The 27,402-nt window shown below is 44.6% G+C and overlaps 1 long non-coding RNA gene across 1 annotated transcript in view; it reads left to right on the forward strand.

The window, feature by feature from the left end:
* Positions 1–27,402, forward strand: part of LOC134761710 (uncharacterized) — a 59,154-nt gene that overhangs the window by 836 nt on the left and 30,916 nt on the right. The window contains exon 2 of the long non-coding RNA XR_010140776.1: positions 2,203–2,272. This is a non-coding gene — a long non-coding RNA (uncharacterized LOC134761710). The remainder of the gene's footprint in view (positions 1–2,202; positions 2,273–27,402) is intronic.

Below are 27,402 nucleotides of genomic sequence, written 5' to 3' on the forward strand. Positions count from 1 at the left end.
GCTTCATTCTAAAGTAGGCCCTCCGTCTTTAATTAGCTGAGAGTCAGTGTGACATGTTAGTCCCTCCCCACATGCTCCCCGCAGCTAGACCGCAGGCCTCCTTGGGCACATCAACATCCTCTGGCTTGCTTGGTGGGCCTGTCAGAAGCCTGTCCTTACTGGGAGATATGGACCGAGAGTGTTTCTGACATCATCAGGCTCTCCCTGAGCTCCTGGGTGGCTTTGAGTGCAGAAATCTTAATCCCAAAGCAACAGACACCCTTCTGTACTCCAGGCACTGAATAAATCAGTGGAGATCTCAAACGCCATAATTCTAACAGAGCCATCTCTGATGGCTGTGGCAATTTGCTCTCTCGTGGGTTAGGGACCAGCTGTAATTGATGAGGAAACTGACAGCTCTTTGTCTTCCTTGACTACATTTGTCATCTGGCAGCTGGTTTATTCGTTATCTATTGCCTGGGATTCTCTCTTTCTCTCCCTCTCTTTCCCTGGGCACTTGTGGAGCAGATGTATCTCCTCCTCTCCCTAAAGACAAGATCTATAAAGCCGTAACATGTTTTTAATGCAATTCAGCTTTTTGAAAAATGCATAATTGGAGAGTTCCAAAATAATTAGTTTATTATAGTGGGCCTATAAAAATGAACTTGCATCTCATTTATGAGCCATTAGATCCTGTGTTCTACAAGCCTGATTGCTATTAATGCCACCAGCATATAATTTAGCATACTTTATTAACATGCGTCACCACTGAGCCTCTCTTCCTTCCAGCCCCACATCAGACAGGATAGGGTTGAGTTGTGGGGCTGAGAATTCTTCCCATGAACAGGACTCCAGCTTTGGAGATAGTATCTCCTCTTCATCCCAAACCTTCATGAGTCACACTTGGACCCCTCTTGCATAAGAACATTTGACATTCACTTCATTTCTTTCTGAAGCAGTTAAGCAAAAGAAAAAAACTAAGCCATTAGCATAAGGAGGAAGAAGAAAAAAGGAAAAAAAAAAAACAGAACATAAAAAAAGAGGCAGAATGCTTCAGTGCCTGGTTCTCATTCCAGGAGGTAAGAATAGTGAATGCTTTTGCAGGCACAGATGTGGATTTTTTTTTCAGATAGTATAATGAAAATCAAAATATTTATTGTGTATCTTCTACATGTTGTTTCATGTATCTATGTAGGGCACAGAGAGGATGAAAGGAGAAACTTGCATCTTTGTCTCTCTGTTTCCCTGGGCACTTGTAGAGCAGATGTATCTCCTCCTCTCCCTACAGACAAGATCTGTAAAGCCATAGCATGTTTTTAATGCAATTCAAAAATATTTATTGTGTATGTTCTCTACTTCTTCTTCATGTGCCTGTGTAGGGCACAGAGGAGACGAAAAAAGATGTAAGCTCATTTGTTTCTCTTACTTGAGGAGCTGATGTTCTGATGGGGAAAAAGGGCAAACATTGGCTGGGCATGGTGGCTCACATCTGTAATCCCAGCACTTTGGGAGGCCGAGGCAGGAGGATTGTGTGAGACCAAGAGTCTAAGAGCAGCCTGGGCAACAGAGCAATCCTGTCTCTGCAAAAAATAAAATAAACTATCTGAGTGTGGTGGTGTACACCTGTAGTCCCAGCTACTCAGGAGGCTGAGCAGGGAGGATTGCTTGAGCCCGGGAGTTTGAGACTGCAATGAGCTATGATCGCACCACTGCACTCCAGCCTGGGTGACAGAATGAGACCCTGTTTCTTAAAAAACAATCATGGTCAGGCACGGTGGCTCACACCTGTAATCCCAGCTATTTGGGAGGCTGAGGCAGGAGAATCGCTTGAACCTGGAAGGCAAAGCTTGCAGTGAGCTGAGATCATGCCTCTGCACTCCAGCCTGGGTGACAGAGCGAGACTCTATCTCAAAAAAAAAAAAAAAAAAAAAGCCTAAGAAGGAAATTGGATTTGGAATCTGCAGGCCTGGAACACTGGAGGGACGTGATCAGGAGAGGGCAACAATTCTGGGTCAGGGGTGCAGACAAGAACAGCTCCTCAGCCTCCCCTTTGCCCCACAGATGACTGCTCTGGGTGAGGAGTGAAGGGAACGTCTGTCCCCAGGTAGATGCTAGAAGGGGTTAGAGCAGGACCTGCATGCCAGAGCCCAGCATGTGGTCTGCGTGCCCCCAGCTGTGGTTTTGAGATGCTGCTCGTGAAGCCATTTCCTTTTCTCCTTGCAGGGATAGCAGGAAGGTTGCAGGAGCCCTGGAGAAGGCAGAAGCCCTGGAGCCTGGCACACAGAATGAGATGGTAACTCTGTCTTCTTTCCTTGTAGGTTTATCACTGTAGAACAAGACGGTCTCATCCCCTTTTTCCTCTTTTTATTTTTATTTTTTGAGACAGTGTCTGTCTCTGTCACCCAGGCTGGTGTGCAGTGGCACCATCTCGGCTCATTGCAACCTTCACCTTCCCCAGCTCAAGCAATTCTCCTGCTTCAGCCTCCCGAGTAGCTGGGACTACAGGCGTGCACCACCACACCTGGCTAATTTTTGTATATGTATATTTTTCGTTTAGTAGAGATGGGGTTTCGCCATGTTGGCCAGGCTGGTCTTGAACTCATGACCTCAGGTTATCCACTCGCCTTGGCCTCCCAAAGTGTTGGCATTACAGACGTGTGAGCCACAGTGCCCAGCCCCCTTTTTCCTCTTAAGAGGGCACACTGGGCTTTGTAATTTGTTGGCCAGGGCTTACTCTCAGAGGTGAGATAAAATGCTTCCATTTTTTTTAATTTATAATCTTTTTAGAGACGAGGTCTCAAGATGTTGCCCAGGTTGGTCTCAAACTCCTGGCCTCAAGTGATCCTTCCATCTCGGCCTCCCAAAGGGCAGGGATTACAGGTGTGAGCCACTGTGCCTGGCTGGCTTCCACTTTTTGAGAAACAAGGATTATAGATGAAAACAGTTGGATTGCCAAAAAGAAAGTGAAAACAGTGAGGACACTGAACTTGGCAGCAGGGTGATTTCTGAGAACAGCAGAGGATATGGAGGTTGTGGCTTCACACTTTGAGTAACCCTGTGGTTTGCTCCCCTGTGACACCCCAAGATGGGCAAAAGTAGCACAAGGGCTCTTGGGGACTGTATTCTAAAATCCTTTATGGGAGCTTCCAAGAAGGACCTATGAAGGTCAACATGGTAGGTCCTTCCCAGAGCATATGGATGGCTTGAACCTCCTCCTGCCCCATGATTCTTGTTTGGAAGGTGTATTAGTCTGTCCTTATGCTGCCAATAAAGGTATACTCGAGGCTGGGTAATTTATAAAGGAAAGAGGTTTAATGGACCCACAGTTCCACATGGCTGGGGAGGCCTCATTAGCACGGTGGAAGGTGAGGGAGGAGCAAAGTCATGTCTTACATGGCGGCAGGCAAGAGAGCATGTGCAAGGGAACTCCTCTTTATAAAACCATCAGATCTCGTGAGACTTACTTAGTATCACGAGAACAGCACGGGAAAGACCCGCCCCCAAGATTCAGTTACCTCCCACCAGGTCCCTCCCATTATGGGAGCTGCAATTCATGATGAAATTTAGGTGGAGACACAGCCAAACCACATCAGAAGGAAAGAGGCCTGTTCATAGCTTATATCTGTATCTAAGCAATCTTGTCAAGGGTTCTTCAAGCTTAATTTCATTAGGAAATAATAATACTAGAACCTCGTTTACTCTTGAGCATTGTGGAGTAGATTCTCTGATGCAGACAGAGACCCTTGGAGGGAAGAATGATGCATGAAAACCCAGGGGGAGGAGGCATTTGACAAGACTCACCAGGGAAAAACTCTACAGCCCAGGACACTATAGGGGAATATCTATTACATTGAATTTCACAGAATTAAACATGTTTAAATTGGCCAGATGTGGTGGCTCACACCTGTAATCCAACCACTTCTGGAGGCCAAGGCGGGCAGATCACCTGAGGTCAGGAGTTCAAGACCAGCCTGGCCAACATGATGAAACCCCGTCTCTACTAAAAATACAAAAATTAGCCAGGCATGGTGGTGAGCGCCTGTAGTCCAGGCTACTTGGGAGGCTGAGGCAGAAGGATAGCTTAAACCCGGGAGGTGGAGGTTGCAGTGAGCCGAGATTGCACCACTGCACTCCAGCCTGGGTGATACAGTGAGACTCTGTCTCAAAAAAAAGTTTAAATTTCTCCAAGTGATTTTTATATAGCTGCCTTGTTTCTAATTAGTAACAGCTGTTTCGTGAAAATGAAAAAAAAGCAGTTTGTTAAGGAGCATGATATTTTGAAAGAATGCCCAAAAGGAGAATAAGAATGAGAATAAGGAAGATGAGGAGGAAAGAGAAAGGAGAGAGAGGAGGGGAAGAGAAGGGGGAGGAGGAGAATGAAGTGAGGAGGAGCAGAAGGATGGGAAGAAAGAAGGGCCAGGCGTGGTGGCTCATGCCTGTAATCCCAGCACTTTGGGAGGCAGCGGCAGGGGGATCACGATATCAGAGTTCAAGACTAGCCTGGCCAAGATGGTGAAACCCCCATCTCTACTAAAAATACAAAAATTAGCCAGGCGTGTTGGCAGGTGCCTGTAATCCCAGCTACTGGGGAGGCTGAGGCAGAGAATTGCTTGAACCCGGGAAGCAGAAGTTGCAGTGAGCTGAGATTGTGCCACTGCACTCCAGCCTGAGGGACAGAGTGAGACTCCATCTCAAAAAAAAAAAAAAAGAAAGAAAGAAAGAAAAGAAAGAGGGATAAGTTGAGCAGGATGGGGAGGAGAAAGAGAAGGAGGGAGAAAAGGAGGAGGGGGAGGAAGAGAATAAAAAAGGGGGCAAGAAAAGGAGGAAGAGGGGGAGGGAGAGGAGAGAAAGGAGGAGGAGGAGAGAAGAAGAAGGAGGAGGAGAAGGAGGACTGGGAGGAGGAGAAAAAGAGAAAGGGGAAAGAGAAGAACAAGGAGATAGAGGGGGAAGTCAGGAGAAGGAAGAGGAAGAGAAGGAGGAGGAGGGGATGCTGGAGGGAGAAGGGGATGAGGGAGGAGAAGCTGGAGGATGAGGAGGAGAAGGAGAAGAGGTAGAAAAAGGAGGAGAAGAAGAAGAAAGAAGAAGAAGAGGAGGAGGAGGAGGAAGAAGAAGTAGCAAGAAGAAGAAGAAAGAGACAGGGCAACAGAATATGCCTGGTTGCAGCCCTGGTTATTGCTGTAATTTTGGGTACACTATTTCTGGCCCCCTACTTTCTACATCTGTGATCCAAAATAATGGGATTGTATTAAATATTTACTTCCAATAAAATCTTACACAGAAGCCCAGCACATGCTGCTTAGATGGAGGAGGTATGAATTGTGGTGTTTGGAGTGTGTGTGTGCACGTGTGTATGAGAATGCAAAAATGTTAACTCTATTCTGGGGCAAGTTGGAGCAGCTCTGTGTGCCCATGGTAACTCTCTCTATTCTGGTACTCTTTGGTAAGCACATGGAAGCTGTCTGGAAGGCATTTGGGAGAGGAAAACAGAGAGAGGAACTTGCTGTTCAGCCCTGGCTAAGCGGGGAGGTGGCAGGAGGGTTAGGATGCACTCAGTGGGCCCAGCATCAAAATGCGGGAGGAACAGAAACAACATTCAGACTCCACGCTGACATCAACTGGGAAGTTCCATCAGACAAAATCCAAAGTCTCTGACATATATGACTGGGTGCGGTGGCTCACACCTGTAATCCCAGCACTTTGGGAGGCCAAGGCGGGCAGATCACCTGAGGTCAGGAGTTCGAGAACAGCCTGGCCAACATGGTGAAACCCTGTCTCTACCAAAAATACAAAAACTAGCTGGGCTTGGTGGCGGGCACCTGTAATCCCAGCTACTCAGGAGGCTGAGGCAGGAGAATCACTTGAATTCAGGAGGCGGAGGTTGCAGTGAGCCAAGATTGCACCACTATACTCCAGCCTGGGCAACAGAGCGAGACTCGATCTCAAAAGCAAAAAAAAACAAAAACAAAAACAAAAAACTTCAGTCTCCTCCTATATAAAATGAAGATAATAATCTCCATCAGTGGGTGTCACAGCATGGTTCCCAGACAGCAGCATCCACATCCCCGGAGAACTCAGTACAAATGCATATTTTGGGATCCATGCTCGACCTACAGAATCAGGAAATCTGAAGGTGGTGCCCAGGACGCTGTGTTAACAGGTCCTCCCGAGCTTCCAATGCCTGCCTGGTTTCGAGAGACTTGGTCTTTGTCTCCTGGTTATTAGGATGCTGAAACAGGGACTGTGTCAGAAACACTCTCCTTGCATGCTGTAAGCCATCTTGAAACGATTTGCTTTTAGCATGAGTTCAAATATCCTGGCTTAGATGGAATTGCATGGCCAAATCCGGATGAGGCTGCAAATGAGATCACCAAAGTCCTACAGCTGGCACAGCGCTTTCACAAAAGGGAAAGTCGGTCGGATATTTTCTAGTCTAACCAGATGGTGAGGCGGCAGGAGGAGACTCTCAGGAGCGGTTGGGGTAACCAGAATAGATCTCTTCCTCTCCAATCGTCTTCCCCCAAGCACCTTCCTCCTTTCACTTAGTCAGTGTAATAAATATAATTGGAAGCACACACAGCTCCTACTTGCAGGCAAGCATAAATTATTCCTCTAGCACTAGGAACACTAATTTGTAACATAGATTAAATTTGGCTCTGGACTGGGGAGGGATTACACCTTTACAATTTGTTTCGTCATTTAAGGAAATCACTCACTCTCCACATCAGGATGGATTAGAATGTGTCAGTATTAATACCGGGCATTTCCCTGTTGTCACTTGTTGTTAGAGGAACAATTATTTCACGTCTGAGTAAAACTCTTACTCGGAGGGTAAAGTTAATGTAGCATGCAGAGCTGTGTGGAAACAAGGCTTGGACGTCTTATGAACGCAGGCAATTGTCCATTACGGTGTTAGTTAACATATTTCTTCCACTTCATCTGTTTTACTGTATATAAGAGCATTATTGTTTTGCTTAGAAGAGGCTTTGGCCCCTCTGAACTCGGATCAACGTGACACAGACTCAGTTCAAAGGTTAAAAGAGAATTGATCTGTGAGCTTTCGCCAATCTCTTGCTCTGCTCCTTGCTCTCTAAAGGATAAATCTCTTTTTCAGATAAATCCAGATTGCTTTTTCAATAGATTGGCTTTTGGCCTCTTCTGCGGAACAGTACTTTGACTTAACCCAGACAGCCTCCCTGTAGCTATGAAGAAATCATTTCTAACATCTGAGGTTAATTCGGTAAACGAAGCGTTGGATTTTCTTTCATGGAGGCAAGAAAAATTGTTTGGATGAGGTTAGCAAAGGCAAGGCAAGCTCAGGGGACATTCCCTGGGGCTCCACCCCAGGATGAGGTTCTATTGAACATTTATTGTAAGGCTAAATGAGTAAAAATGGGGCCCCGGGGGGAGGGTGGGGGAACCAAATCTTCATTTCTGCATTGCCTTTTGCGTTTTGAGTGATTTCTGCATTGCATTTTGTGTTTTGAGTGATTGCGATTGAGAAATGTAGAATGGGTAGAATTAGTCCCAATTGGCGGATGGGTAGACTGAGGCCCAGATAGCTGCACATGGCTTACCACTCATCACACATCGAGTTATCTTTACAAGGAGGGGACATGGTTTCTTTCCCTGTGCTGTGCCCCCTTCTCATTTGGTAGATCTGTTTTGATTTTTTTGTTTGTTTGTTTTTTTGAGACAGCATCTTGCTCTGTCGCCAAGCCTGGAGCGCAGTGGTGCAATCATAGCTCACTGCAGCCTCCAACTCCTGGGCTCAAGCAATCCTCCTGCCTTGGCCTCCCAAAATCCAGGGATTATAAGCAGGAGCCACCATGCCCAGCCTTCATTCAGTAGGTTTGAATCCAAGTGCTTGCAGAAGGGAAAGAAAAAGAAAATAAATTTGTGATGAGAAATATCACACTAAACTGTACAGAAGTCTCTCAGCCGCTGGGATGAGGTATTCTGCCTGCCTCCTGGTGTCAGGATCCCCATGTCCCTTGGCAATATTTTACCATGTCCCTTGGCAATATTTTACCTGGGAACAATTCTCTTGAAAGGTCCTCCCAGAAAGCAAGGACTAACTGATTTGATGGAACTTGTTATCCTACATTATGACTTGGTGGGAATTCAGGCCCCTAAAGATTGGGAGAGAGAAAAGCTCTTCCAACTCTTTCCTAATGAGACTCTTCCAACTCTCACGTGCAACTTCCTTGCATACAAATAAAACACCTCTGCAGGTCAGGGACCTTCAGACCCTTGCTGGACCGGGATGTCCACTGCAGCCCGTTAGCCCTGGGACCCTTCCCTATGCCTAACCTTTGACCTTCTCTGGGGAGACATAACAGTGTGTGTGGGGGGTGGGCATTGGTGGACAAGGAAGTTGCACGGAAGAGTTGAAAGAGTCTCATCAGGAAATTTCTGGGAATGAGACTTTCCAGGAGAAGGAGACCTGTGTGATCTGAAAAGGGACCACAGGAAGCGGATAGGTGACAGACTTCAAGAACACAGAAGCCGACCAGGCATGGTGGCTCATGCCTGTAATCCCAGCACTTTGGGAGGCTGAGGCAGGAAGATCCTTTGAGTCCAGGAGTTCGAGACCAGCCTTGGCAATGTAGTGAGACCACCATCTCTAAGAAAAATCAATAAATAAAACCACCTGGGTGTGGTGGTCACTCCTGCGGTCCCAGCTATTTGGGAGGCTGAGGTGGGAGGATCTCTTGAGCCTGGGGAGGTGGAGGCTGTCATTGTGCCACTGCATTCCCAACCTGGATGACAGAGCAACACCCTGTCAAAAAAAAAAGAAGAAATATTTGGGCTTCTGATAACAATTCAATGCAAGTTCAAGCAATTAGAGGATGACCATCTACTAGGCTTCTTTGTGTCAGAAATATTTTGAGAGCCCATGTTTATTTCCTATAATCTTTAGTGAAATGATATGTGCTATGTGTAATTGTGCCTCCCCCCAAAAATTCATTTGTTAAAGTCCTAACCTCCGATATTTCAGAATATGACTTTATTTGGAGATAGGACCCTTCCTGAGGTTATCAAGTTAAATTGACATCGGTCAGGTGAGCCCTAATCCAGTATGACTGGTGTCCCTGTGCAAAAGTGAAATTTGGACAGATGCACATAGAGTGAAGATGCTGAGAAGAGATGCAGGGAGAAGAAGGCTGTCTACAAGCCAAGAAGAGAGGTCTCAGAAGGACCCAACCCTGCTGCTGACACCTTGATCTCGGACCTCCGGTCTTCAGAACTGTGAGATCATACATTTCTCTTGTTCAAGCCATCCAGTCTGGGTTCCTCTGTTATGGCAGTCTGAGCAAATGAATACAGTAAGTCAAAATAAAAATGACTGCTGCAGCCGGGCGTGGTGGTTCATGCCTGTAATCCCTGCACTTTGGGAGGCCAAGGCAGGTGGATCACGAGGTCAGGAGATCAAGACCATCCTGGCTAACATGGTGAAACCCCATGTCTACTAAAAATACAAAAAAATTAGCCGGGCGTGTTGGGGGCACCTGTAATCCCAGCTACTCAGGAGGCTGAGGCAGGAGAATCACTTGAACCTGGGAGGCAGAAGTTGCAGTGAGCTGAGATTGCACCACTGCACTCCAGCCTGGGCAACAAGAGCAAAACTCCATCTCAAAAAAAAAGGAAAGAAAGAAAGAACAAACATGACTGCAACATGAATGGATCTCAAAAACATTACATGAAGTACAAGAAGCCAACATGAAAGGCCACATTCTATGTGAGACCATTTATATGAAGTATCCAGAATTCGTAGATCCACAGGGATCTATGCAGAAAGCAGACTGATGGTGGCCAGGGACTGGAAGAAGGAGGGAATGAGATGTGACAACTTAATGGGTACAGGGTCTCCTTTGAAAGTGATGCAAATATCCTGTAACCAGCTGGAAAAGACAGTTGCGCAATTCAGTGAATGTACTAAACGCCCCTGCATTGTACACTTTAAAATGAGTCATTTTCTGTTATATAGATTTCACCTCAATTAATACAAAAGAAGAAGATTGATGGTGTGCACCACTTGCAGATAAGAGCTGCTGGCGAGAAGGGGTGACCTGAAGAGTCCGTGTTCCATTTTGTAGCTTACCTTTATTGAGTAGATAGAGGCTGCCTTTGAAAAGAAGCAGAAGTACATAAAACCCCTGGAACCAGTGGGAAAGAAGAAAAAGCACTGGAAACTTGTCTCTTTTTTTTAATTTAATTTTTTTTTAGATGGAGTCTTGCTCTGTCGCCCAGGCTGGAGTGCAATGGCATGATCTCAGCTCACTGCAACCTCCGCCTCCCTGGTTCAAGCGATTCTCCTGCCTCAGCCTCTCAAGTAGCTAGGATTACAGGCGCCCACTACCACACACCCGGCTAATTTTTCTTTTGTATATTTAGTAGAGGTGGGGTTTCACCATGTTGGCCAGGCTGGTCTCGAACTCCTGACCTCAGGTGATCTGCCTGCCTTGGCCTCCCAAAGTGCTGGGATTACAGGCATGAGCCACCATGCTTGGCTGAAACTAGTCTTTTTGAAGTGGCCATAGGTGTTGGACATGGCATTGCTGAATTAAGTGGACAGGAAACCACTTGTCCGCTTCTTCTGTTGTCCCTGACTTAAGATAGTTCAATTTACGATAGTTTGACTTACAATGGTTTGACTTACGATGGTTCAACTTATGATTTTTTGACTTTAGGATGGTGCAAATGTGATATTTACTTAGTAAAAGCCATACTTTGAATTTTTAATTTTGATTCAAAATGATTTATAATCTCTTTATTATAAAACAGGCTTGGTGTTAGGTGATTTTGCTGTAGGCTAATATAAGCATTCTGAGCTAGACAGAACGCTAGGCTAAGGCAGGCTAGGCTAATTATGTTTGGTAGGTCCAGCATACTGAATGCACTTTCAAAGTAGGATATTTTTGGTTTATGATAGATTTATCCAAATGTAACTCCTTTGTAAGTCAAAGAGCATCTGTAATTATGCTGGGCCTCACGTAAGAAAACACCTGCCCCAGCACCCTCCTCAGAATCTGGATGAATCTCTGCAGCAGATGTATTTCTTGGGCTGCTTTGGTATTTTTTGAATCCCCTTTCTACATTGGAAAATTTCCAAGCTTTTGAGTCTTGCCTCTTCAAGACGGAAGCCAGGAACTCGTTTCCAGGCATCCTTGTAACTAGGGCACAGTGACACAGATCCAATGTGAATGCCTGAGAACAATTTAGCAGGCAGTGACATGAGGAAGGGGGTTCTTTGCAGAATTGATTCCTGATGAGGGTGACAAAGGGTGTCCAGCATTCAGGGGCAGCTGAACAGGGCTCAGGATTGAGGTCCCACACTGCACCATGGGGGAGGGCTTTTTGTGCTGTGAAAGGGGTTCTGGAATTCAATATGGCATGAGATTTGGCCTTGGAGCCTCCAGCCTTGCTCCTAAGTGAGCCCTTGTGGTGATTCTCAGACTGCCTTTTTTTTTTTTTTTTGAAACGGTGTCTCACTCTGTTGCTCAGGCTGGAGTGCAGTGGCGCGATCTCGGCTTACTGCAACCTCTGCTTCCCGGGTTCAAGTGATTCTCCTGTCTCAGCCTCCTGAGTAGCTGGGATTACAGATGCACACAACCATGCCTGGCTAATTTTTGTATTTTTAGTAGAGACGGGATTTTACCATGTTGGCCAGACTGGTCTCGAGCTCCTGACCTCAGGTGATCCACCTGCCTTGGCCTCAGGCTGCCTTTTATACTAGAACTAAGTGTGGTTTTGCCAATAAGAACCTCTACTGAGACAGCCCACTAGGCAATGCTGGACAACCTGCTTGTTTTGAAGGTAGTGTTGTGCCAAGACGGGCAGCATCTGGAGGCTCCAGGCTGGCCTTGGAGTGGTCTGTGGTTAGGCCATTTGCAGGAGAGGAGGAGTCTTGTCAGTTGATGAGAACACTCTGCACTCTACGTGGGCAATCTACACTTCACCCTTTTCCTACCTTTTCCTACATTTTCCTGTTTTTTTTTTTGTTGTTGTTGTTTGTTTGTTTGTTTGTTTTGAGACAGGTATCATTTGTCACTTAGGCTGGAGTCCAGTGGTATGATCTTGGCTCGCTGTAGCCTCGATCTCTCTGGCTCAAGCAATCCTCCTGCCTCAGCCCGTGAGGAGCTGGAACCACAGGTGTGTACCACCATGACCAGCTAATTTTTACTTTTTGTAGAGGTAGGATCTCCCTGTGTTTCCCAGGCTGGTCTCGAACTCCTGAGCTCAAGCAATCTGCCTACATTGGCCTCCCAAATTGCTGAGATTACAGATGTAGGGTACCTTGACTGGCTCTTCTACCCTTTCCTCCTGACTTTCCTTTTGCTTTAGACTCTACATCTAAACCAGACTCCACCTGGACATGGCTTTCAAGGCTGGAAAGAATTGATCACCTAGGGCGGGAATGGTAAACACTTTCCATTTGTTCCATGAAATGTCACATTAATCGGGCAGAGAATATCATCCTGCCAAGCCTGAATATGGTCTTGGGGTCTGCTCAACACTACACTCCTAGCATCAACCTCTAGTAGTTTAATGTCAGCACAGACAATCAAATCTCCTCACTATCTCTGCCCCATAGCCTTACCTTAAACACTTAATGGGTTGGGCATGGTGGCTCACATCTGTAATCTCAGCACTTTGGGAGGCTGAGGTAGGAAGATCACTTGAGCCCAGGAACTCGAGGCTGCAGTGAGCCATGATAGTGCTACTACACTCCAGCCTTGGTGACCAAGCAAGACCCTGTCTCTAAAAAGATAAAAATAAAAATAAACAAGAAAAACAAAACAAAACAAAACAAAACACTTAACATATTGTGATGGGGAGAGAGAGGCCTTTACAGTACTGCAGGGAAAAGTCAAATGGATTGGAACCTGCATCCGCCCCCTGGGGCACTATCCAGAACTTCTTGCTATTCTCATTTCAGCAGTAACCACACAGATTTTTATAGAAACTAAATTTGTAAAATTCACATAATTAGGGAATGTCAAAGGCAGCACGTGTTCCATGGGATCTGCAGTCCTTATTAAGAGAGAGGAGAACTGAGAGGGAGCCAGTTGAGGTGAGGGTTTGCTTGGAATCAGGAGCTCTCTGCAGAAGCCGGACCTGAGTAGATCTGAGGGGCCAACACTGAGGGGCACAGTTGAGAGGACCCCATTAAGACTACTCTAGAGACTTGGGCTCGTGAGATGTCATGGGTCTGGTTGGACACTCTGCCCTCTCCTGGTGAAGGCTCCTCTGCTCCAACCTTTGAGAAAGACATAGAAGCATTGGCCTTGTTTTCTCTCACATGGAGAGAACTTAGGGGCCATCAGCCAGTGTTTCTCAATCTGGGCATGATTATCACTGGGGGGCAAGAACATCCCCCATTACCTGTGGCTGGAAAATTGGCATCTTTGACCCATTCAATGTCCTTAGAGCTCCTTTTCCCTTCCCTAAAATTATAGGAGCAACTCAATGCCTCCTCATGCATTTCCAAATGTCTCTGTTTGAGGCTAACTCATTGAGTCGGTGAAGGAAAGAGATGTGTTCGAATTCACCCACACAGAGGCAGGGGTGGAATGAGATCTTGAAGTCCTTAATCCAAAGCTCTTTCCATTGAGATGTTCAGGAAAAAAAAATAAACAAAATTATTTCTATAGAAAACTGTATGTGTGTGTGCACCTGTGTGTGTTAAGGAGACATGTACATATGTGTGACCCAACAAACAGTGTCAGACTGAGAAACTCAAGCATTTTGCAAGAAGCTAGGCTTTGTACATTTGAAATAGGATGGAAGTCATACCCTGTACCATAAGATTAGCATCTCACAAACACCTAAGCTCACCCACTCCCAAGGTGCTTTTCTCTTCTCTATGTAAAATTAGTTTACATTACAGCAAGGTGTTACTGAAATGTCAGGGGTTCAGTCTAGGTCCTGCTGTTCACCAAAAAGAAAGCCAATCACTGAGACAAGGAGTAGTGCCAAGGAAGAAGGCTTTAATTGGGTGCTGCACTCAAGGAGATGGGAGATCAGCCTCAAATCTATCTCCCTGACCAACTAAAATTAGGGGTTTATACAGCAGAGACAAAATGTAATCATGTGTGGAAAACAGGAATTAGGGAGGGGTAAGGAAGAGAAGTTGGCCAATGGGAAGCAGGTAGTTGCTTAGGCAATTATGATGGATGAGGGGTCTGGGATCTCATTACCCAGATGTGATGGTCTTGTGAGTTTCAGCTCCTTGATTCTATGTGGGAGGGCTGATGGTGTTTTCCTGAGAAAGGAACTCAGATAAGACAAAAGTAACTTTCTTGAGTTTTAAGGCTGAGAGGATCAATTTATATGTTTATTCGAAAGAAACCATGAACATCATTTCTAGGGGAAAATTGGGATGGTTTCATAGGAACATTTTTGTTGGAGAATGTCCTTATTCTCATCTTTGTATCCATGGTAGTTACAGCTGTTTACACTCAGGACACACACACACTCAAGACACTGTCTCTCTGGCTTGTAAGGGACATCAAGTGATATGGTTTGGCTGTGCCCCCACCCAAATCTCATCTTGAATTGTAGCTCCCATAATTCCCATGTGTTGTAGGAGGGACCCAGTGGAGTTAATTGAATCATGGGGGCAGATTTTTCCATACTTATCTCATGATAATGAATAAGTCTCATGAGATCTGATGGTTTTATAAAGGGGAGTTCCCCTATACACGCTCTCTTGCCTTCTGCCATGTAAGATGTGCCTTTGCTTCTCCTTTGCCTTCTGCCATGGTTGTGAGGTCTCCCCAGCCATGTGGAACTGTGAGTCCATTAAACCTTTTTCCTTTATACCCAGTTTTTGTTAGCAGCATGAGAACAGAATAATACACCAAGGTAGCAAGTACTTGGCCCTGTCTAAGGGTTGGAGGATGACAACAGTGCAAGGGAAGCAGAGGTGGGGCCTTACAGTGGAGCTCTATGGGATTGTCTGTTGAGAATTTCCTGTTGGGCAATAACTACCCTCTCCCATCCCTAGTGGAGCTGCCATGTTCATTTATGACATTATTCATCCCTTTCCCCTCTCTCATGCTACGGCTTATTCATCTAGGGCTGAGTACTTCACTCAAACAAGGTTATAATTTCCTTCCCTGAAATACGTGAATGCATGATGCCTTTACCACCACAGTGGAACTGTGGTACCACTTGACCATAGTTCCTTAATAATAATGAAAACTTTGATGTTTGGGGGGCTGTTGGCATGTATATTTTAACCATGTGTGGAAATCCAGGCATCTGGGAGCCTGGGGGAAGTAAAAATGCAGAGAAAAGCAGGAACAAGAGAGGGGAAGCCCAGTCTCTGGTTCTAGAGAATTTGGAGGTCCATTTCCATCCTGCCTATTTCAAGGCTGTTTCTGAAACTGCCTTTGCAAAAATTATGACAGTGAGAGAAGTCTGACATAGCTGACTCCATTTGCTTCTAGTCCTCTAAGCTAACTGCCTTTGTTAGCTTTAAAACAAAGGGGATAACAGCTCATCACGAAACTAACCCCATCCTTGCTGGGGGATTGAAACCACCTTTGTAAGTCTAATGAAAGGCTGCAAGGTTAGGATAATGGGAGGGGCTGGAATTCTGCTAAAATGTAGGCACAGTTAACGTTAACCAGTCATTATTCTTTAGCTTGATTTTCTATAAGCCCCATATTGCTCAAGACTTTGTAATCAGAGACACAAGACTTCTAACTTCCCCAATTTCTGCTGTAGATAACATCACTACTGTCAAAACCTAAGATTAGTATTTTTTTTGAGACAGAATCTTGCTCTGTTGCCCAGTCTGGAGTGCAGTGACACCATCTTGGCTCACTGCAAACTTCACTTCCTGGGCTGAAATGATTCTCCTGCCTCAGCCTCCCAAGTAGCTGGGACTACAGGCACTTGCCACCATGCCTGGCTAATTTTTGTATTTTTAATAGAGTGAGGTTTCGCCATGTTGGCCAGGCTGGTCTCCAACTCCTGGCCTCTAGTGATCCACCTGCCTTGGCCTCCAAAAATGTTGGGATTACAGGTGTGAGCCACTGCACTTGGCCCTTAGATTAGTCTTTGAGATGTTTTCCAGATTTTTGCATTCTGGAGACTGACTGACATCACCTGGACCTGTGACTCACACCCAGGAACTGACTCCCACGAGAAACCCCCACCCAGAAATTGATGAGTGTGTGAAGACAGTTTGATTGGACTCCTATGATTTCATCCCCAGCCAATCAGCAGTTTCCATTCCCTAGCCCCTTGCTTACCAAATTATCCTTAAAAACCCTAGCCACTGAGCTTTCAGGGAGGCAGATTTGAGAAACATCTCCCATCACTCTGCTCGGCTGCCTTGCAAAAATTAAACTCTTTCTTTGCTGTTTTCGGTGCATTAGGTTTTCTGGACAGTGGGTAAGATGAATCCTACAGGGCTATTACCGTTTGTACAACTGTTCCTTGGACACCATAGACCAATCAATTTCTTCCTTTGCCTACACCAGTTCACAATGAGTTTCTCTCACTTGCAATCAAGTTTCCCTAAATAAGTCCTGAGTCTGCAGGGTGGACATCTCTATCTCCTCAAGATCTACCCAGAGGGAGCTGATAATGAGGGCATCTGAGTGACAAGGGCCCTTTAGGCTAGGCTTCAAGAGAGTAAGTGGGTAATGCACTAGAAATGCATTAAGAATGCTAGAAAGGCAGTGGCAACCCTGAAGCAGACTCTGAAGTTTTCACAGTAGCTCTCTGCTGTGTAGGAACTCTGCTGTTAACCTTTGCACTTCAGCCTGAAGCTACACCCAAAATTTCTGGATACCCCCATCCAACCCTTGAATGAGAGACTCTACAAACTTTTCTTCGACCCACCTGTGACTCACAGGGAGACCTGCTGCCTAGACACACTCTTTTCAGGGGAGTGACCTTCATCTCCCTGAGACTTTTTGAAAATCTCAGGGAGATGAGATTGTTATTTTGGTTGGTCCAGAGTACGTGACCCAAATAACGTCTCTTCCAACCCCTCTCTCTCTACTTGAGAATATTTTTGCAAATCTCATTGCATGTGGGGAAAGACTAACTAGTTTTTCAATAAATTACCCCAAAGCACCAGAAGGTCTAGCGCTGTCACTCACGCCTGTAATTCCAGCAATTTGGGAGGCCAAGGCAGGTGGATCACTTGAGGTCAGGAGTTCTAGACCAACCTGGCCAACATGGCAAAACCCTTGACTCTACAAACAATACAAAAATTATGTGGGCATGGTGGTGCATGCCTGTAGTTGCAGCTACTTGGGAGGCTGAGGTGGGAGGATTGCTTTAACCCAGGAGGCAGAGGTTGCAGTGGGCCACGATTGCACCACTGGACTCCAACTTGGGCAACAGAGACAGACCTTGTCAAAAAAAAAAAAAAAAGAAAGAAAGGAAGGAAGAAAGGAAGGAAGGAAGGAAGGAAGGAAGAAAGAAAGAAAGAGAGAAAGAAAGGAAAGAAAGAAAGAAAGGAAAGAAAGAAAGAAGGAAAGAAAGAATAAAAGCACCAGAAAGAAAGAAAGAAAGGAAAGAAAGAAAGGAAAGAAAGAAAGAAAAAGAAAGAAAGAAAGAAAGAAAGAGAAAGAAAGAAAGAAAGAATAAAAGCACCAGAAAACTGTTCTCAGCAGAGGTGCTCAGATTGATTTACGGATGGATCTTGGAAGAGAACCTGCCATGTTAAATGTAGCTGGGCCTCCCTTAGAGATGTTCAATATTTAATGTATCCTGAACACCCTTCCGGTGCCACTAAATATTTAAACTTTACTACCAGATGAACAGGAAATGTCAGTGATGGACTGAAGAAAACATTCCAAAAACTATTTCCTTTTGTCACCAGGGTTTGCTAAGCCTAGTTAGCCTCAGACTCAGCCTCAAAGAGAACAGAAGTAGCACTTTTAAAGGTAAACTTTTTACTGGATACAGTTAATCTATCAGAGTTATGCTTGCCCCTTAATTTGTGAGTGCAAATTATTTCAAGACAACGTAGCTTTTACATAAACTCTCCTATTAAAAGCACTGGCTATTCTGCAAAGTGGCAAATTCCCTCCTGGCTTAGCAAAGGATGATAATGAGTTATTGGTAATATTACCATCAAGCTCTTATTTGCAAAAGTAAAATGAAGTCAATATGTGGATAAAATAAAACTTTAAAACGAAATATCGTTAAAACAAACTAGTTAATGAATTTAGACACATTATCGAGCAGGTACATTTGGTAACTGATTGGAATATATCATTTTAATTAATCTCATTGAATCAAAAATCAATAATGAACATTGTACCATTGCACAGCACGTCAGAAGTATATTCATTTCCTGCCGGGCGTGGTGGCTCACAGCTGTAATCCCAGCACTTTGGGAGGCCGAGGTGGGTGGATCATGAGGTCAGGAGATCGAGACCATCCTGGCCAACACGGTGAAACCCCGTCTCTACTAAAAATACAAAAAATTAGCCGGGCGTGGTGGCAGGCGCCTGTAGTCCCAGCTACTCGGGAGGCTGAGGCAGGAGAATGGCGTGAACCCAGGAGGCGGAGATTGCAGTGAGCCAAGATAGTGCCACTGCAGTCCGGCCTGGGTGAAAGAGCGAGACTCTGTCTCAAAAAAAAAAAAAAAAAGAAGTATATTCATTTCCTCCTTCTGTTAATATTTGGACCATTTCTGGTATGAATCTCAAACCCTTTCTCCTGGAGGTCAGACTCAGTGAGGGTGATTGGGTGTCAGATCACCCTTTGTTCTTGTAGATAGGGCGGCTAATCAATCCTGAAGCCCAGGAGTGCCCCACTTGATCTTCTTAAAATAAACTCTCCAGAGATGTACTGCAAAATCTGAGTGCTAACCTTGTTCTGCACCATGTTCAGCTTAGGGAGAGAAATTAAGAATCTCAGCTGTGGGCCGGGTGCAGTGGCTCACACCTGTAATCCCTGTACTTTGGGAGGCAGAGGCAGGCAGATCACTTGAGGCCAGGAGTTCGAGACCAGCCCAGCCAACATGGCAAAACTCTGTCTCTACTAAAAATACAAAAATTAGCTAGGTGTGGTGGCTCATGTCTGTAGTCCCAGCTACTTGGGAGGCTGAGGCACAAGGATAGCTTGAACCCAGGAGGCGGAGGGCTGCAGTGAGCCGAGATCACCACTGCACTCCAGCCTGGGAGACAGAGTGAGACTCTGTCTCCAAAAAAAAAAAGACAAAAAGAATCCCAGCTGTGGACTGAATCCAGGCAGGACTTTCCATGGGGGACCTCAGGTTTATGGTATTAGTGGCTGGGAAGCACCTGCTTCCATTCTTCCCATCAATCCTGATCTCAGATATACTGTGGATTCTTAATTATTTTTATAATAATGCTGTCAGCATTATATATCATCTGTGATATATAACTGGCTAGGCCAACGTACTCAGGGACTTAGTCAACTCTATCTGGGTTTTGCTGTGAAGGCTTTTGTTTGTTTTTTAAACATGAAGTTGACATTTAAATCAGTAGACCTTGAACAAAACAGATTAATCTCTATCATGTGGGTGGGCCTCGTCCAATCAGTTGAAGGATATTGAAGCAGAATCTCACTCTATCACCCAAGCTGGAGAGCAGTGGTGCAATCATAGTTCACTGCAGCCTTAAATTCCTGGGCTCAAGCAATCCTCCCACGTCAGCCTCCCAAGTAACTGCGACTACAGGTGCATGCCACCATGCCTGACTGATTTTTCAATTTTTGTAGAGATGAAGTCTCACTGTGTTCCCAGGCTGGTCTGGAACCCTTGGTTGTTAGTCACCCTCCTGCCTTGGCCTTAACTTCAGGTAAAGACTGACTTCCTCTGAGGAAAAAGGGAATTCTGCCCATACACTGCTTTTGGACTCAGACTACAACATCAACTCTTTCCTGGGTCTCCAGCCTACCAGGTTACTCTGCAGATTCTGAACTGGCCTCTGTGATTGCATGAGCCAATTTCTTAAAGTCTTTCTCTCTCTCTCCTCTACTCCCAACATGTGTGTGTATGAATGAAATAAGAAGGAAATAGAATGAAGTGGAACCTTCTATTGATTCTGTTTCTCAGGAGACTTTGATTAATACATTACTTAAGATTTTGGGGCCTCATTTCTCCTGACTGTCTCAGGACAGGCCCATGAGGTTCCACCTCCTGAGGCCACCAGCCAGGAGAGTCTGAGACCATTTTCAGTTACAAGAAAAATGACAGTAGTGCCTGGGTCAGTGGCTTCCTTAGTCAATAGGTCAACGGCTTCCTTAGTCACCTTGAGAGTAATCCCTTCCATAGTCGTCTTGAGAGTAGTGCCTTCCATAGTCATCTTGAGGGTAGAGTAATCCCTTCTATTCCCAAGTTAGTAGGTCGATGGCTTCCATTGTCATCTTGACTATCCATGGAATTACAGTCAAGATGACTATTACTGACTTGGGAATAGAAAGGATTACTCTCATACCAACAATGGACACTATAGATTCTTCCCTTGAGTGTGACTGGGTCCCCTTAGGTCATATGTCTCCCCTGACTTTGCCAGGAGGATACCATGCAACTAAGTGGCTTAGGCCAGAAATTGGAAAAGTATAGCCTGTGGGACAACACCCAACTCACCATCTGCTTTTTCATGGCTGATGAGCAACAAATGGTTGTTATATTTTAAATAGTTGAAAAAAATGGAAAGGAGAATAGTATTTTATGACATGTGAAATTATATCAAATTAATTTTCACTGCTCATAAATAAATTTTATTGGAACACAATCACACCCATTGGCTTGTGTATCCTCTGTGGCTGCTTTCTTTTTCCATTTTTTTTTTTTTTTTGAGATGGAGTCTTGCTCTGTCACCCAGGCTGGAGTGCAGTGGCACAATCTCAGCTCCCTGCAACCTCCGCCTCCTGGGTTCAAGCAATTTCCTGTCTCATCCTCCTGAGTAGCTGGGACTACAGGCACCCGCCACCACACCCAGCTAATTTTTTGTATTTTTAGTTCACCATATTGGTGAACCATATTGGTTCACCATATTGGTCAGGCTGGTCTTGAACTCCTGACCTCAGGTGATCCACCCACCTAGGCCTCCCAAAGTGTTGGGATTACAGGCCTGAGCCACCGTACCCAGCCATGTGGCTGCTTTCTTGATACAATGGCAGAGTTGAATAGATGCAACAGTGTCTTCATCGCTTTTTGGCTGTTATAACAGAATAACTGATACTGCATAATTTATAATGAACGTATATATATTTTTTCTTTTTTTAAGAGATGGAGTCTTGCTCTGTGACCTAGGCTGAAGTGCAATGGCATGATCATGTCTCATTGCAGCCTTGAACTCCTGGGTGTAAGGGAACCTCCCACTTTGGCCTTCTTAGTAGCTGGAACTACAGGAATGCATCACCACACCAAGCTAATTTTTAATTTTTATTTAGAGTTGGGGGTCTCCCTGTGTTGCCCAGACTGGTCTGGAAAATCCTGGCCTCAAATGATTCTCCTGCCTCAGCTTCCTGAGTCACTGGGATTATAGGAATGAGTTACTGCACCTAGCATGAATAGAAATTTAATGTCTCAGAGTTTCAGAGGCTGGGAAGTCCAAGATCAACAGGCTGGCATCTGGCAAGCAGGCTCTTCTTGCTGCATCTTCCCATAGCAAAGGGGCAAAAAGAGTGAGACAGAGCAGGGCTGGGCGTGGTGGCTCACGCCTGTAGTTCCAGCACTTTGGGAGGCCGAGGCGGGCGGATCATGAGGTCAGGAGATAGAGACCATCCTGGCTAACACAGTGAAACCCCATCTCTACTAAAAATACAAAAAATTAGCCAGGCATGGTGGCGCGTGCCTGTAGTCCCAGCTATTCAGGAGGCTGAGGCAGGAGAATGGCGTGAACCCGGGAGGCAGAGCTTGCAGTGAGCCGAGATTGTGCCACTGCACTCCAGCCTGGGTGACAGAGCGAGACTCCATTTCAAAACAAAACAAAAAAGAATGAGAGAGAGCAGGAGGTACACTTCAGAGCCTCAAGCCATTTCATAATCAGCATTAATCCATTCATGAGAGTAGAACCTTCATAACTTAAACACCTCTCATTAGGCCCTACCTCCCATCACTGTTGCATTGGGGATTAACTTTTCAACACATGCTTTTTAGGGTACACATTCAAATCATAGCAAACAGAGACCATATGGCTCACAAATCTAAAATATTTACTGTCTGCCCCTTTACAGAAAATGTTTGTCTATGCTTGGCTTTGATTTTTTGCTGTCCATGTATACCTAGAATTGGAAATGAGGGCTGTGTGGATAAGGGGCAGATATTTTAATAAGATCAGGATTTTATTAGGAAGGAAGGGGGAATTAACACAGTATAGGAAGTCAATGCTGTTCACTACACATGAGGCTCCTCTGAGACTCAGTTTTCCCATCTACAGTTGTGAGGTATAGCAAAATATATATTATGGGAAATTGTTGAGAATTCAGGAGAAGGCATGTAGACATAACTGATTGACAGATTCATGAGATAGCTGGCTGGCTGGCTGGCTGGATGGATGAATGCCTGGATAGATGGATGGATTGATGGATGGATGAATAAATGGATGGATGGATGGTTAGGTGAGTGGATGGATGGATGGATGGTTGGATGGATAGATGGGTGGATGGGTGGATGGATGGATGGGTGGGTGGATGGCTGTCTGTCTGTCTGGCTGGATGGGTGGATGGATGGATGGGTGAATGGATGGAGGGATGGTTGAATGGATGGATGGATAAATGTATAAATGGATAGGTGGATGGATAGATGGGTGAATGGATGGATGGATGGATGCAAGGATGGATGGATGGATGGATGGATGGATGGATGGATGGATGGCTGTCTGGTTAGATGGGTGAGTGGATGGATGGATGGATAGACAGATGGATGGATAGGGAATGGTTAAAATGAGGCTGGGAAGGTAAACTGGCCCATATTATGCCAAATAGTTCTGGCTTTATTCTGCAGCCATGGGGAGCTGCAGAGAATGCAGAGAACGACAAGGTGACATTTGAATTTGAAAGCGATAATGTGGTATTTTATGGCTGGCTAGAGCAGAAAGGTCATTTGATTGAAGAAAAAAAGGAACAAAATGTCTCTGGAAAGAGAGCAGGAAACAAACTGGGAAAATTATCCAGCTGCTCTGTCCTTAATATTTTCTCCCTGGAAGGGAAGAGCCCAGGAAAAACCAGCTCTAGGGGATGAGCTAGGGGATTACATCAGTGAAACACATTCACAATACCCTATTAAAACGGGCACTGATAACTGTGCACCATGTGGTAGTCCTTGAGCTAGGATGATGATAAGGAGACTACTACATGGGAGACCTCAGGAGAGAACATAGAGAACTCCAGTTCGGAAGCCACGGGTTCTAGTCCTGACTCCACCACTAACTTGCCATGTGACCTGGGGCAAATAGATCCATCTTTCTGTACTATCATCTATAATACCGCTGAGAAAGAGAACTCTTTCCAATGAAATGATGCTACTGAAAACGTTAACATACTAGCAGGGACAGAGTCAGGTTTTGGGAGACCTGAAGTTGAAACTATTGTGGATCCCTCTTTAAGGAAAACAAAATTGGATGAGAAAGTTAAAATTTATTTAGAAGGAGATGAGAAATCCAACAAATCACACATTTTTTAAAGAGCCCAAAATGCTATGGACACCACAAAAGAAAAAAAAAAGAAAGAAAAAAAGAAAATGGGATTATTATTGAACTGTTTGTCAAACCCCGTCAATTGTTTTTTCTACACTTTTTGATTGCATACTTTCTGGTCATCTCTTCATGGGACAATGCTTGTATTACATTTTATTTTCTTTCTTTTTTTTTTTGAGACGGAGTCTAGCTCTGTCACCCAGGCTGGAGTGCACTGGTGCCATCTTGGCTCATTGCAACCTCCACCTCTTGGGTTCAAGCGATCCTCCTGCCTCAGCCTCCCAAGTAGCTGGGATTGCAGGTGTGCACCACCACACCCAGCTAATTTTTGTATTTTCAGTAGAGATGGGGTTTCACCATGTTGGCCAGGCTGGTCTCAAACTCCTGGCCTCAAGTGGTTCACCTGTCTTGGCCTCCTAAAGTGCTAGGATTACAGATGTGAGCCACTGTGCCTGGCCTTGTATTACATTTTCTAAAGAGAAGATGGATAGGAAATTCAGCCTTTCAGATTGAAGCATGTTTTTGGTGATGGACAACTGGATGGCAGGAAACACGTGGTGTGACTCCTCCATAGCTGCACTTGTTTGTATTCTCCTTATAGGTCTATATCCTGCAAAAACAGGGATTCTGATATATTCCTTTTAGCATGATTCCCATCAGAAAAGAAACATGAGTGCGGCATGTGTTTGCAATTCTCTGCATTGTTTCCCTGAGTGAATTCCTAGAGCAAGAGGATTTACATTTTTGACTGCATTAATGAGAACTAAACTCTCGGCTTGCACTGTTATCTGTCTGATGTAAGACGAACCTTGCACCCATGTACTTCACACCCGGTTTCTGTTCCATTGCCCACACACTTTCCATGCTGTGTCAGCCTCCAGGTGAGCTGACTGTGTGCAGTGGGGATATTCCTAAAAGTCAGGATGGTTAGAATAGGTGACCATAAACCATGTATACATATCCCATTGAACCTAAGCCAAATGTGTCTGTCTCCACTGCCGCTTGGCTGGACACAGCTATTCAATAAGTTGTATTTGGACAAATGACCATTCTTAAAGAAAAGATCATGTAATTTCTCTACTGCACACTAGTACCCCAAATGAAATCCTATATGCAAAAAACAAAATCATAAAATACTTAGAGCAACACCTAGGAGAATTTCTTTATATCACTGGGGTAAGAGAGGATATCTTAAATTTGATGGAAAAGAAACACATCACAAAAGGAGGCAATAAAACATTTGGCTTCATCAAAACTTTAAATGTTTGTGTGACAACAAATGACACTACAAAAATAACTACAGTTTTTGGAAGAGTCTCTTAAGTGTTTTACACATATTATCTCATTTAATCCAATAACAATAAAATAAAGAGTATTATCATCTTCACTTTAGAGACCAGGAAAATTCGGCCTAGAGAAATCAGATAATTTGCTGAAAGCCATGTGACTAATTTATAAGTGGCTGAGACCAGTTAAGAACACAGGTATTTTGTCTCTTAATCTTCCTCTCTTAACCAAATGTCTTATCCCATCTCACCTTCTTGCCATGTTATCTGTAATAAGGTGATAAGACAGGCCAAACTAGAATGTTTTTGCAACTTATATAGCCTGTATCACCATCAAGGAATTAGTACTCAGAATATATAAAGAACTGCAATATATCAATTGCAAAAAGACAAACAGCTCAGTAGAAAATAGGCAAGGAATAAGGACAGATCATTCACAAATGAGTGCACCAGAAATGCCAAGACACACATGAAAAGATGCTCAATGTCACTCATAACCAAGGAAATGGAAATTAAAACGACAAGGAGTTCTGTCTTACATGCGGTCCATGACCCAAAGCTGGAAAGTCTAATAAAGTGTTGGAGATGATACGGGGCCAGGAATTCTTTTTTTTTTTTTTTTTTGAGACAGAGTCTTGCTCTGTCTCCCAGGCTGGAGTGCAGTGGTGCAATCTCGGCTCACTGCAAGCTCCGCCTCCCGGGTTCACGCCATTCTCCTGCCTCCTGGGATTACAGGCGCCCACCACCATGCCTGGATAATTTTTTTGTATTTTTAGTAGAGACGGGGTTTCACTGTGTTAGCCTGAATGATCTCGATCTCCTGACCTCGTGATCCACCTGCCTCGACCTCCCAAAGTGCTGGGATTACAGGTGTGAGCCACCGCGCCCGGCTGGGGACAGGAATTCTTATGAGAACATAAAGTGCTGCAATTACAGTCATCCCTGGGTATATTCAGGGGATTAGTTTCAGGATCCCTGCATATTTGAAAATTTGCACATGAGTCTTTGCAGTCACTGCTGGAGAACCGGCATATGTGAAAAGTCAATGAATTGCCTTTGTTCAAGGTTACAGTGAGCTATGATCACACACTGCACTCCAGCCTGCAGAGCAGAATAAGAATTTGTCTCTTAAAAGAAAAAAGTCCACTCTCTATATACAAAGATTTACATTTTCCCTTTTTTTTTTTTTTAAATTATTTGAGATGTTGCCCAGGCTGGCCTCAAACTCCCGGGCTCAAGCAATCCTCCAGCCTCAGCCTCCCAAAGTGCTGGGATTACAGGCATGAGCCACTGCGCCCTGCTTCTGAATACTGTATTTTCAATCTGGGTTTGGTTGAAAAATATGCATGGATAAGTGAACCCACACAGTTCAAGCTATGTTGTTCAAGGGTCAGCCATACTTCCAAGGGCAATTTGATAGAACCCAATGGAGTTGAAGATGTACATCTCTTGTGATGCAGCAATTTAAGCCCATGTGACTCTAACAGAAACTCTCACCCTTGTGCATAAGGAGGAAAATACAAAGTTTTCTCTAGCGTACTGTTTTAATTACAAAACACGGATATGAAATCACTCTTGCTCACTAAGGAAATGAAAGAGCAAATGGTGGCTTATGCCTACAATGCTAGAGAGTGGTTAAAATGAGTGAATTGGTCAGGTATGAAACAGATGAAACAAAAAGTCATAAATCTGAGTTAAAAGAAATCAGACTGCAAAAGTTTATGTCAAATTTAATATCCTCATTCTATAATTTTAAACCTCACAAAGGTAGTATGTTTTAGATTCTTTTATTGTGAAATGTCCATTGTGAAAAGTACACCAAATACATATTTACATATAATTTAATTATTATAAAATGAACCCCTATGCAACAAAACAGCCAGTGCCCCAGAAGCTCCTGTGTATTATTTTAAATTTGGCGTGGCCCCTCCCACCCTCCATTAGCTTGACTTTCTGTTTATATAACCCTAGATAACAAATTAGTTTTCCTGGTCTCTAAGCTTTATTTAAATGCAATTCAACTACATCCTACCTTTTTAACTTTGTTTTCCTTGCTTGAAATAGTTTTCCACGGGCTAGGGGTGCTGGCACATGCCTATAATCCCAACACTTGGGAGGCTGAGGCGGGCAGATCACCTGAGGTCGGGAGTTCAAAACCAGCCTGGCCAACATGGTGAAACCCCATCTCTACTAAAAATACAAAAATTAGCCGGGCATGGTGGCTCATGCCTGTAGTCCCAGCTACTCAGGAGGCTGAGGCAGGAGAATCGCTTGAACCTGGGAGACAGAAGTTGCAATGAGCCGAGATCCCACCACTTCACTCCAGCCTGGGTGACAGAGATAGACTCCATCTCAAAAAAAAAAAAAAAAAAAAAAGAAAGAAATAGTCTTCCATGATCATGTGTATACTGTAGTTTGCTCATTTTCATTGCTTTATAATATTCTCTTGCATGAATACATTCTAAGTAATTCATCCATTCTACCGTGAT

The sequence above is a fragment of the Pongo abelii genome, chromosome 6 (genome assembly GCF_028885655.2).
Source record: "Pongo abelii isolate AG06213 chromosome 6, NHGRI_mPonAbe1-v2.0_pri, whole genome shotgun sequence".
Taxonomy (NCBI): Eukaryota; Metazoa; Chordata; class Mammalia; order Primates; family Hominidae; genus Pongo; species Pongo abelii.